Source organism: Pelmatolapia mariae, linkage group LG3_W (genome assembly GCF_036321145.2).
Source record: "Pelmatolapia mariae isolate MD_Pm_ZW linkage group LG3_W, Pm_UMD_F_2, whole genome shotgun sequence".
NCBI lineage: Eukaryota > Metazoa > Chordata > Actinopteri > Cichliformes > Cichlidae > Pelmatolapia > Pelmatolapia mariae.
This window is the reverse complement of record NC_086229.1, coordinates 89,553,564-89,566,050: the sequence shown is the minus strand read 5'-3', so window position 1 is coordinate 89,566,050 and position 12,487 is coordinate 89,553,564. Positions and strand designations below refer to the sequence as shown.

At 43.1% G+C, this 12,487-nt stretch overlaps 1 pseudogene; it reads left to right on the top strand.

Moving 5' to 3' along the window:
* The first annotated feature begins 6,064 nt into the window (after positions 1 to 6,064).
* On the top strand, positions 6,065 to 11,554 carry LOC134624099 (piggyBac transposable element-derived protein 4-like; annotated as a pseudogene).
* Positions 11,555 to 12,487: the final 933 nt, after the last annotated feature.

Below are 12,487 nucleotides of genomic sequence, written 5' to 3'. Positions count from 1 at the left end.
AATGACGAAATCCGGGCTTATGTGGGGCTGCTCATTTTGGCCGGTGTTAACGGTCAAATCCACCCTCAGCCTGCGGTATGAAAAATCGGGACGGAGCATTTTCTGGGCTACGATGTCCCACAAGAGATTTAATCACATCACCAGGGCGCTGCCTTTTGATGACAAGCTCTCCTGACCCTGTGAAGACAAGTTGGCTGTCTTCCGCCAGGTATGGGATATGTGGACGCACCGCCTGGTGATGCTGTTCAGCCCAGAAAAAGACCTCTGTGTAAATGAGCAGCTCGTCCCATTCAGAGGCAGGTGCTGCTTCAGGCAGGACATGCCGAAAAGCGGCCAAATATGGCATAAAGATTTGGGCAGTCTGTAATGTGAAAACATCCTACGCCTGGAGGCTGCAGGTGTACATGGGCAAAGCCGCTGGCGATCGTGCTGAAGTTAACCAGGGGATGAGGGTGGTCCTGGAAATGACAGAGGGCTCCATGGACACGTCATCACCTGCAATAATTTTTTCACCTCGTTTGCACTGGCAGATGAGCTGCGCAAGAGAAACTGGCTCTAGTTGGCATAATTCGCCAAAACAAACCCGAACTTCCACCTCTTTTACTCCAAGCAAGAGGGAGAGCAGTCTTCTTCTCCACCTTCGTGTTTACAGTGACGCACACACTCGTCTCCTACATCCCCTGACGGAGCAAGAATGTGGTCCTACTAAGCACCAAACACGGCAGTCCAGACGTCAGCGATGAAGGGGAGCGAAAGCCCATCATAATACAGGACTACAACCGATGCAAAGGAGGTGTCGACAACCTTGATGTGTAGGTGTCATTACGCATCAGTTGCGCACACATTTATTCATTCTTGCTCATATATTCTTGTGTACAATATACATAGGTTTTAAGTTTTTTTTAGTTTTTTGTTTTTTTTTTAAAGGTTGTTGGCACCCACTCATGCAGGAGGCGAACAAATTGGTGGCCACTGGCCCTGCTGTGGACGTCAATCATTCCATCCTAGCAGCAGCAGAATCCGGACAGGTGGAACTGTACATCAAAGAGGTGGGAGAAATGATAGTCAACCAGCACATAATGAAGAGAGGGCGCCTTCCCCGCTCATCAGCCATTGCAGGCATCGCTACAACTGTGCATGGTGCTGCTGCAGGCCCCTCTCGATTCATAAAATCCAAGGGCAGGAAGCAGTGCGAGTTTTGCACTGACAAAAAAAGACGAATTGGGAGCACCTGCTGCAAATGTGGGAGGTTTACCTGCAGAGACCACAGCCAGTTCATTTGAAGCCTCTGCTCCACCTGATCAGGACTTTCACACCCAGCCACACACACGCTCTCTCTCTCTCCCTCCCCCCATACCCAACAACATACATGTTCTTGTTTATCTTTCAAAAATAAATGTTCTTCTGGTTCAAACTGATCTTGTATTTTTATTTACACAATGTTTTTTATTTTATTTTAGAACACAACAAGGTAATAAGCATTTAGTGGGGAAAAAGTGAAAAACATGATATACCATTATAGGCTACAATTATTAAATTTACTGTGCCCATGCAAAAAAATAATAATAATAATGATGGATCAAAATCAGTGTTGGTGCCAGTCTTTCACCCACCTAAAGGCCTAATTATAATAACAATCAAATATTTCTTGAAATGCATTTTATGGAAAATATTTAAGCTTTTTGTTTTTTTCTGTTACAAAACTGTCATGATTGTGTGAAGGCAGGCAGGAAAGGTGGACCCCAGAGCAGAACTCACGGAGACACAGGTGAATTCAAAAACCCTCGGCTTTATTGTGAGGTTACAGACTGAACAAAGAACTAACTAAACTGGAAAGCAAATAAACTCGCAGGCAGGCAAACAGAACACACAGGGTGGTATGAGGGTAAACAGACGTTAACAACGCGACAGAGAGCAAAGGAAACACAAGGCTTATATACACAGGGAGTAATCAGGGAATGGGAAACAGGAGGGAGACACAGCTGGGAGAGATTAGGGCTAACGAGACAGGAGGCAAGTGAAACTGAACACACTGACATCAGACATGAATGTTAAATTTGTATTAAAATATTAATATATAACATTTTCAGAGCACTTTTTAGGAAGTGGCTGTTTTTTGGCCTTAAGTTATTTTTAAGGATCTTTTAATTACACAGTACTCTTAACACACTGCTCAATTGTTGTGTTTGACAGACTGTTCAGAACTTGTCAGGTCAGCAAGACGCCTGCTAAATTTACTCACTTCTACATCTACCACTGTTCGGTCCAGTGTTAAAACTTCCCAAGAGCCTCCCAGGTTTCGTGAAACTAGACACAAGCAACACATGCACAGATTAACAAAGAACTTTTGAATCATTTGACATGTGTGTTACTTTTGTACTATATGAGTTAGCATAAAACGATGAGATGCTTCTTCTGAATATTGTGTCATTCTAGCAGACAGGAATGAGTCAGGAGAGAGGGAGAGATGGTACACATATTTAAAATATGTTCTAAATTGCTAGGAATGAAAATAGCTACTTAACCTGACTAACTATTTGTGTTAAAAGAAATGGTTGCAGGCTTGGAGCAAAGGTCAGTGAGGGTGACCAGACTGCGAAGGCTCCCAAATATTCCTTGCTGGATCTTGATTAAGGAAACTTCCAGTTGGCCTTGCTTACATGCAGTGGGGTCCTTGTCTGTGTGTACACACAAACACACAGACAAACACACATTTTGGAAATTACTTGACTGATCTTATTTATCTCTTCTCTCACAGTAGTACTGGTGAAATTTCTGCTGCCTCAAAGATTGGTGTTACCAGTACTTGTTCAATGGAGAGCTGTAGATTGAAAACATTATGAGAGAGGATGTCTGTGATGTTCATTATACTTCTATTATCTCTCAGGTATTAAGTTTCATAGGTTTCACTGCTCTAAAATGTTTGGAATTATATGTTTGTAGTACAGATTGTACCATCTCTTATGTTATTTGCAAATTATAAGACTCTGGAATTGGTCATGTTATTGTGTGTGTTTCTGTCCTTTAAGGCTGAGTTGGCCGCAGAAGATAAAAAGACAGAAGTCACTTATGAAATTTTGAGCTGTGGTTATCATGGAACTGTTAATATTTAAAAGAAAGAAGAAATTGTTCTGTAAAATTGTTTTACTCTCTGTTTTTCTCCCAAAACTTTTTTTTTCTTTTTAATTTAACAGTATGCAAATTTTTTTCTTTCTGCATTTCAATGCTGTTGTTCTTCATGCCATCCTTCAGTTGGTGCCTCTTCCCTCCCAGCTTCGTGATGGTCTAAAACTTCATGGTCGTACTGATCTACTGAGCCAGTACCCAAACATCTGCCAATCACTGTTTGTCCCTGGGGTGGAAGTTCAGGTGAGTAAATGTTGACTTTAGTAGGGATACCACTTGTAATTGTGAATAGTGGTTCCAAGTACTCTTACTTTTTATAGACTGTAAGTCCCATAGTAGAGTATGTAAGTAATGGTGGGACTGGAAAAAGAATATTCAAAATTGTCTTAAGTTGCATACATAACATACATCTAATCTAATTTGTCAAGTTAAGAAACCCACATTACTCCACTGCTAAACAATCAAACTATTTAAGCAAATAAAGGAAAATATTTAAACAAGTTATGATAATAACTTATCAAAATTGTTTGGTCGCAATTGAGAGGGTCAGAATAACATACAACCATCAATAGTTACATACACCAATCTTACATACATCAATAGCTACAAAGACCATGTGACAGATGTAGAATTTTACAAAAACAAAAGGCTGCCACAAAAACACTGTTGCACATAAAGTAGTATAATATAACTCAAAATAATAAATAAACATTGTCTCAGCTCACAACTCTGAGTTCAAAATGACATGCTGCCTGTCCTTGAACACATCAAGTGGATCCGCTCTCCACCAACCTCATCCATTGATCATGTTCTGAAAACAACAAACACAAAACAACATGCAGGTACTATCATTAAATTGCACTTGATTGACATGCATTTTATTATATTTTAAATAGATTTTTAATAGGTGAGACACTGCCTCATGACACAAAAGACATACTGGTTTTTCTCCTTGAAGCATAAACATGTATTCACCTTCCCAACTGTGTAATAATATTGCTCAAGCAAGCAAAGACCACAACATCACTATATTACCAGCTGATAAGGGAAGGTGCACCGTGGTCCTAAACACAACAGATTACCACACAAAGATCACTACTCTCCTCAGTGACAACAACGCCTACGAAGCTTTAAAGCGAGACCCCACAAGCAGCTACAAAAAGAAAGTTATAGCTTGCCTTCAAGACCTTGAAAAGGACAAAATCATTGACCGCATTACATATCACCGCCTTTATCCAGGGGATACCATACCCTGCATTTATGGACTTCCTAAAATCCACAAGGAAGGGGTCCCACTCAGACCCATAGTCAGTAGCATAAACTCAGCTACTTACAACATTTCAAAACACCTTGCTACCATCCTTGCACCTCTTGTGGGGAACACCCCACACCACATCAAGAACTCCACCGACTTCACCGACAAGGTCCAGAAACTTACCCTGGATCCAGATGAAACCATGGTGTCCTTTGATGTAGTCTCTCTCTTCACTTGCATACCCACCAAGGAGGCAGTGGAGACTGTCAGGAAAGGAAGAGTACCCAGCCACTGGTACAGATATGTAGACAACACCTGGGTCAAAATCAAGACACAAGAAGTGGAATCCTTCACTGCGCACATTAACGCTGTGGATAAAAACATCAAGTCCACCAGGGAAGACACAAAGGATAACTGTTTGCCTTTACTGGACTGCGCTGTGCACATTGAAGAGAATGGCAACCTCAACATCGAAGTTTACCGGAAGCCCACACACACGGACCAGTACCTCCTCTTTGACTCTCATCACCCTCTGGAACACAACCTTGGAGTAATTAGGACCATACACCACCGGGCAGAACATGTTCCCTCTAAGCCTGAAGGAAAAAAGAAGGAACACACACACATAAAGAAAGCACTCAAAACATGCGGTTATCCTAATTGGGCGTTTATAAAGTCAGCAAAGATGCACAGAAAAGAAGATCAGACACCAGCGAGGGAGGATAAGAAAGACAGACGCAACAACATTGTCATCCCCTATGTATCAGAAAAACTCAGGAGAGTTTTCTCCAAGCACGACATCCCAGTGTACTTCAGACCCAGCAACACACTCAGACAAAAACTGGTTCACCCGAAAGACAAAACTCCAAAACACAGACTTAACAACGTGGTGTATGCTGTACAGTGCAGCGAGGAATGCCCAGACCTCTACATTGGAGAGACCAAACAGCCACTTCACAAGCGCATGGCACAACATAGAAGAGCCACCTCCACGAGACAAGACTCAGCAGTTCACCTGCATCTAAGGGATTAAGGTCACTCTTTCGAGGATGCCAATGTTCACATTTTGGACAGAGAGGACAGATGGTTTGAAAGAGGAGTGAAAGAAGCCATCTATGTCCACTGTGAGCGACCATCTTTGAACAGAGGCGGTGGTTTACGACACCAACTGTCTGCCATCTATAAGCCAGTCTTGAGTTCCCTCCCCAGATGCCTTAATGCCCACTCACATCCTGGGCCATCTGACCTCAGGAATTCGCATGACAAGCTGGTGCCAGGTTTCACAATGAGCTCACCCGAAACCCTGGCTGATTGGGACCCACACCCGCTTTCACACCTTGGCTCAGGTGATTAGAGGATCATCAGGGGGTCCTTTGTCCCTCTTTGGGGGGATACTCCCACTGGGTTTAAATCTGGGACTCTCGGCCATTTGACCTTAGAAATGAAGAAGCTTCTCGGCTGAGAGGTGAAACGTCTTCAAGCAACTTAAAGAAGTCCAGACGCTTTTCTTTGCAAGCTCCTTTGACTACGATGACCTGGATGACAGAGAACCTTCACAGACATAAAACCAAGAATCAAAACCGAATTACACTTCTTCTGTCTCCAAGCTCACGTTGTTTATGCAGCTGCACTAAAGCCGTGGTTATGAGAATGAGCCGTAGCGTGGGAGTAGTCATTTTCACGATGGCAAGGTACTATAGCACTGAGGAAGTTTTGGAAATGGTCCTGGACCCTGATTACGAGGATGGCTCCGCGTCATCCTCTGAGGAAAATTTATCAGAGGTGGAAACGGAGGACCTGGAGTCCAGTTCCGACTCATGTGGAGGAGTGTCGTCGGAAAATGAGAGCGGAGAGATAGATGAAGAGTCAGCAGAGTGGACGTCTAAGAACGGAAGAATAGTGTGGTCTCCCACAAATGCCGAGACGCTCCGCTATGTGCCTGCAGCCACAGGACTTATCCCGGGACCCACACATTATGCCACCGCCCGAATTAGCGACCCACAGTCCAGCTTTGCACTATTTCTCACAGATGAAATCGTGCTGCATATTGCATCAATGACAAATCTGCAAGGGAGACGTACAATCGCAGACTGGAGAGATGTGGACACCGATGAACTAAGGGCTTCTGTGGGACTGCTGATCTTGGCCGGTGTGTACCGTTCAAAAAATGAATCAACGGCCAACATTTGGAGTAAGAAAAGGATTCCGTTGCATCACCAGGGCGCTGTGCTTCGATGATAAACTTTCCTGACCCCGACGCCGTAGTGACAAACTGGCTCCCATCTGCAAAGTCTGGGATATGTGGACGCACCACCTCCAGATGCTGTTCAGCCCGGACAGAGACGTTTGTGTGGACGAACAACTCGTGCCATTCAAAGTGAGATGCAGCTTCAGGCAGTACATACCAAAAAAGCCTGCCAAGTATGGCCTTAAGATTTGGGCACTATGTGACATCAAGATGTCCTACGCCTGCAGACTGCAGGTCTACATAGGCAAAGCAGGCTGGCGAACGCCCGGAAGTCAACCAGGGGATGAGGGTGGTCCTAGAGATGACAGAGGGGCTCCAGGGTCACATCATAACATGTGACAATTTTTTCACCTCCTTTCCTCTGTCAGAAGAGCTACTGAAGAGGAAACTGGCCCTGGTTGGCACAATTCCCAAAAATAAGAAAAATAAAAATAAGCCCGAACTTCCACCACGTTTGCTGCAGACAAGAGGGAGAGAGGTGTTCTCTTCCATCTTTGCCTTCACGAAGACGCACACGCTCATGTCTTACGTCCCCCAACGCGGCATGAATGTCTTCCTGCTGAACACAAAGCACCGGACTCCATGCGTAAGCGATGACGCCAAGAGAAAGCCCGCAATAATAAAAGACTACAACAAATGTAAAGGAGGTGTCAACAACCTTGATAAGGTAGGTGTCATTACACAGTTACGCACACATTTATTCATTCTTGCTCATATATTCTTGTGTAAAATATACATAGGTTTAATGTTTTCGGGGGGGGGTTTTGTGTAAGTTTGTTTTTTGTCAGGTTGTTGGCACCTACTCGTGCAGGAGGTGAACGAATCGGTGGCCATTGGCCCTATTCCACCATCTCCTTGACGTCTCGCTCTACAATGGCTACATCTTGTGGACCGCAATTGACCCTTCATGGCAGCAGGCCAAACCACACAGGAGGAGGCTGTATATTGAGGAGGTGGGAGAAATGTTAGTCAACCCACAGATAGCGAAGAGAGGCTACCTTCCCCGCTCATCACTCGCAGCAGACTTTGTCAAAAGTGCGCAAGGTGCTGCTGCAGGCCCCTCTCCAGCCAGGAAGGTCAGGAGGCAGTGCCAGTTTTGCGCAGAAAGCAGAAGAAGGGTTGTCACCACCTGCTGCAAATGTGGAAAGTTCGCATGCGGAGACCACAGTCTGTCCATCTGCAGCATCTTCTCCACCTGAGCAGGACTGTCACACCCCGCCCCCTCTCTCTCACTGTTTTTACACTTGTTCTCTTTCTCTCATATGTTTCCCCATTCCCAACAGTATATATGTTCATGTTCATCGTTCTATAATAAATGTTTTTCTGTTTCAAAGTGATCTTGTATTTTTATTTTCATAATTTTTTTTTATTTTAAACACAACAAGGTAATAAGCATTTAGCATAAGCAAAAAGTGAAAAACATAATATACCATTATATTAAATTTACTGTGCTACTGCAAAAAATAATAGCGGATCAAAATGAATGTTGGTGCCAATCTTTTACCCATCCAAAGTCCTAATTATAATAATCAAATATTACTTCAAATGTATTTTATGGAAAATATTTAAGTTTTTTGTTTTTTTCAGCTAAAAAAACAGTGTGCTCATGTAATGAAACTGGGGTTTAAAGGGTTAAAACAATGAAAATAGAATTAATACTTGATATGAATAGTTTAGGCAGAAGTAGTTTTAAAAGTAGTTTGAAAATGCAGATTTTTCTATGCGTTTGCACCTTTCGTCCACATGTAAACGGCGTTTTCGGTCACTGAAAACGGAGATTTCTAAAAACGCCTGCCAGGGTGGATATTTTCGAAAACTCCGTTTTTGCATTTACGTGTGGATGAGGAAAACGGAGAAAACGCAGCGTCAAAGGTGTGCGCCTTTTTTGACGTCACACTGTGCGCCACGTTATTGTCTCGGTGAAATGAATTTCTACAATGGCGGACTTACACAAAATACTGTTACTGGTACTCTCTGCAGTGTTTAAATGCTTACATACACACACACAGTTACTGTCCCTCCACACAGGACTCAGTTGTGCTTCTATGCCCGATCTTTGTTTACTCTTTCCCACCCAGCCTTCTAGACTTCTGATTGGCCAACATTTCTACATGGTTAGGAATATATCGCCACCTGTTGCTTTGGCGTGTTCCTAGCAGCGTTTTCCTTCGTTTTTGCGTTTACGTGTGGACAGAATTTTTTTTAAAAACAAAAACGGAAAATCTCCATTTTCAAAAATACCCGTGTAGGTGTGGACGTAGCCCTACTCTTCACAGCCTCCAAAGCAAACCTTTAAACTTTACTTCTAAACAAAATTTGACAACCTTTTACAAATGAACCATCACTGAACATCGTTGGTGAGACCTTAAAACTAGAAAGTTTTAAGGTCATTTTGGTTGATATAGTGGAACATCTAAAAAATACACTTGACTCTTTCAACCACACAAATTGTGTGGAAGTTGGGAGCAGTGAATTAACTAATTCACAGCAGGTAAAAACACAAGAATTTAATTTAAAAGTCTGAACAAAAAGTGCAGTAGTACTCTCAGAAAAAGTACACTTTAAAATCTGATTGTGTAATATAACAAATTAAGAACTATTGGTGATATATACATGCAAACAGTTAATGATAGCTAAAATAGTTGATAGTTTTTTGTATGTGTAGTTTTGCATTTTTCACTTGGTTTAAATTAGTTTGCCAATACAACACCTTTAAAAGTATTTGAATTTTTAATAAAATCAATAATAATATTTACATTTAATACTGATTTTAATTTGGTAAGTCACACCTTGTTCCCACATAATAGTTGTCCTGGGTTTAGTTGTGTATTATATAAGGTGTCAGTCTTTGTCTAAGAGAATCAAAACCTCCTATGTATGTGTGCCACAGGATCCCAGACAGAATCAGTGTGTCATTCTTCTGGCCAAGTTCAGATAAAAACGCTGCGTAAGCCCGTTGTCATGAAAATGGACTTTGAGGAAGAAATACAACATTTTGTGGAAAGCATTGAGTCCAAAGGGTTGCCGTCCAATCTGGAGGATGCATTTCAGGAAATTTTGGGGTAAATGCCCAACCTTCCACCTCCTCCTCCCGTTCCTGCTGGACCATCCGCCCCCCTCAGCCAGCAGCAATGAATCAGACTGGAAGATTTTTCCTGGGATCAGCTCCAACTGTATTTCAGGAGCAAGCTCCATTGATGGTCACTCCCATTATCCCGGTGGAAGCTCACCTCCTCACTCAGCCAGGAACTGATAGCCAGGTGAGACAGCCAGAGGTGGTGACAGGTGTTTACTGATAAAGGTGCTTAAAACTGTCAGATACTTCAGGTCAGATGAAAGAAAAACTGTTTTTCTGCTGTCACCTTCCTGGTATTTTACCTTTATATAGCTGTGGTGTGAAGCTTTGCTGATCAGTAAACTTAATCACTGCCTGTAATCATAATTCCAAAACTAACTGAGGAGAGCAAAGTGAAGCTATCTATAAATGTAGTTTTATGCACATGTTCTCCTCCCAGTGATCACTTTACTTTGTGTTGTTCATGCAATCTTCTGATCATCTGGTGAAGAATAAATTACCAAAGTTTGAATTTGTCCACACGTACATGTTTCTGTGGCGCTCATCATTATTAGCCTCTTAAGTGCTGGACTAAGTGTCAGTATCGTGTGGTTTTAACCTTCTCCCTCCCTCCACAGAAGCTACTGTATCAGTGGCCTGCAAATGTGATCCCCAAAACACCACCAGGCACTGTTCTTGCTCGTCCACCCACCAGGTCCACTCCAAGGTAAGTTTGCTGTACTGCTTTTTCTCACTGTCCTGCAGGTTTCTCACAGTGTTGACATGTGCTCTTACTCTGTGTTTTATCCCTGTAGAAAACGACCACGTCAATCCCATCAGGATGACGGCCGCCCTCATATTAAGAAGCCACCAAATGCCTTCATGGTCTATCTGGAAGAGCAGAGGCCGAAGGTGGAGGCTGAATTGAACATCAGTGGGAGTGCAGCTGTGAATGCAGTTGTGGGAGCGAGATTAAGTGTGTAACTAACTCTACATACATTTATGGATCTGTTCACTGGTCCTCAGCTAAACCAGAAAAGCGCTGCACCCACTCAGACAACGGTGTTTATGCATGTGTACCAGCTGTCCTGTAGTAATGTGTAGTAACAGTGTAGCTCTGCATTTATATATGCTGACAGAGTGTTCCTGTGGTCTTCTGTCCACAGTGGAAGTTGCTCTCAAAAAATGAGCAGGTGAAATATTTTGATCGGGCGGAGACAGAAAGATGGCGTCACACAAAAGAGCATCCACAGTGGTCCACTAAAGACAACTACATATGTCCAAAGTGCCAACATTCATACATGTGCCTATGACTGCACTGAATGATGAAACATTCACATCAGAGAGTTTGTATCAGCTTGTGAAAATTCTAATGTGTTTGTTTTTAGGGCAAAAAGAGGAAGAGAATCAGTAATCGTAGCTGTACCACCGGTGAGAGACTATTTCTGGGAATCACGGCGTTTCCTTCATGTGAAAGACAAACATTTGTTTAAAAAAAGAAGACTCATTGTGTTTTGTTTGTGTTGCAGTGTCTGCATCCGACCAGGAAGATCAACAGGTCAAGAAGCCTTACATCACACCAGCTCAGCAGCCACAGCCACGTGTTACTAGCCTGCCTCACCAGCAGGCAGTGTGTCTGCAGCTGCCAAATCAGGTCCTCTCCTCCTCACATGTGGATGTTCCTACAGACCTCTGCGCTGGTCCTAAACTAAGTAACACCAGCCCTGCTTTTCCTGCGGATTCCACTCCATCCACATCATTTGCCTCCCAAGCAAGACTGTTTCAACCCCGAACAGAGCCCATCCTTTTCACTGACACTGACATGTGGTCAGTGTCAGTGACCTTCCCATCGTGGCACAGGGTGATCTGATCTCACTTTAATCAGACGCCTCCACTGGTCCTCAGCTAAACCAGAAAAGCGCTGCACCCACTCAGACAACGGCTATGTCCCAAAGCTACACAGACCTCACTACTGTGGACGTTAGCCAGATTGACAGTTAAAAACTTTAATTGAACTTTTTAAAAAGAGCACATTGCTCAAAACTAACATGAAACTAAAACTGAGCAAAACTACACTAAAACATAGAAACACTGAAAATGAAATCCAAACTTGAAACCTGAAACACAAAGGGAGAAGAGCTAACAACCTGAGAAGGCACGAAAGGAAACTGATACAACATAAACACACGAGGGTGATTAGGGAAAGTATAGACACATGAAACCACAGCTAGAACAAACAGACATAACGAGACGGGGAGAGAGAATTCAACACACTGAACACACGACGAGAAACTGTCAAAACAAAACAGGAAGCACACTGAGATGCAGACTAAGAGACACAGCTTGACACTAGGCATGGGGTCACCTAACCTCATTTGTCACGTTACTCCATCACCCCTTCAAACAGCTCTGGATATTATGGATGCAGATCTTCACGACAAAGCTTCATTGTTGTTGCCAGACGTCAAGACAGCACCATTTGCTACCTTCACCTTCCTGTCCTTCCCATACTCAAGGAACTGACCTCGTCATCCATCTCCCTCACAGGCCTTTATGCATAACTGATTCCTCAAGATCAAAACAATAAAACAACAAGATTCATAAGGATTATTTGTCAAGTTACTTGAAAATAGTAATTAGAGCCTGGGGCTTGGTCACTCTGGCACAGCTGGCAGCCGGTGGAGCTCACGGGCACGTCACTGCAACCCCTGGTTCAGCAAATGAAAATAAAATAATAAAAGCAAAGGTGAATCAAATAGACCAATACGGCAAGGCTGGGATGGTCCATCTGGTAAAGTAAATC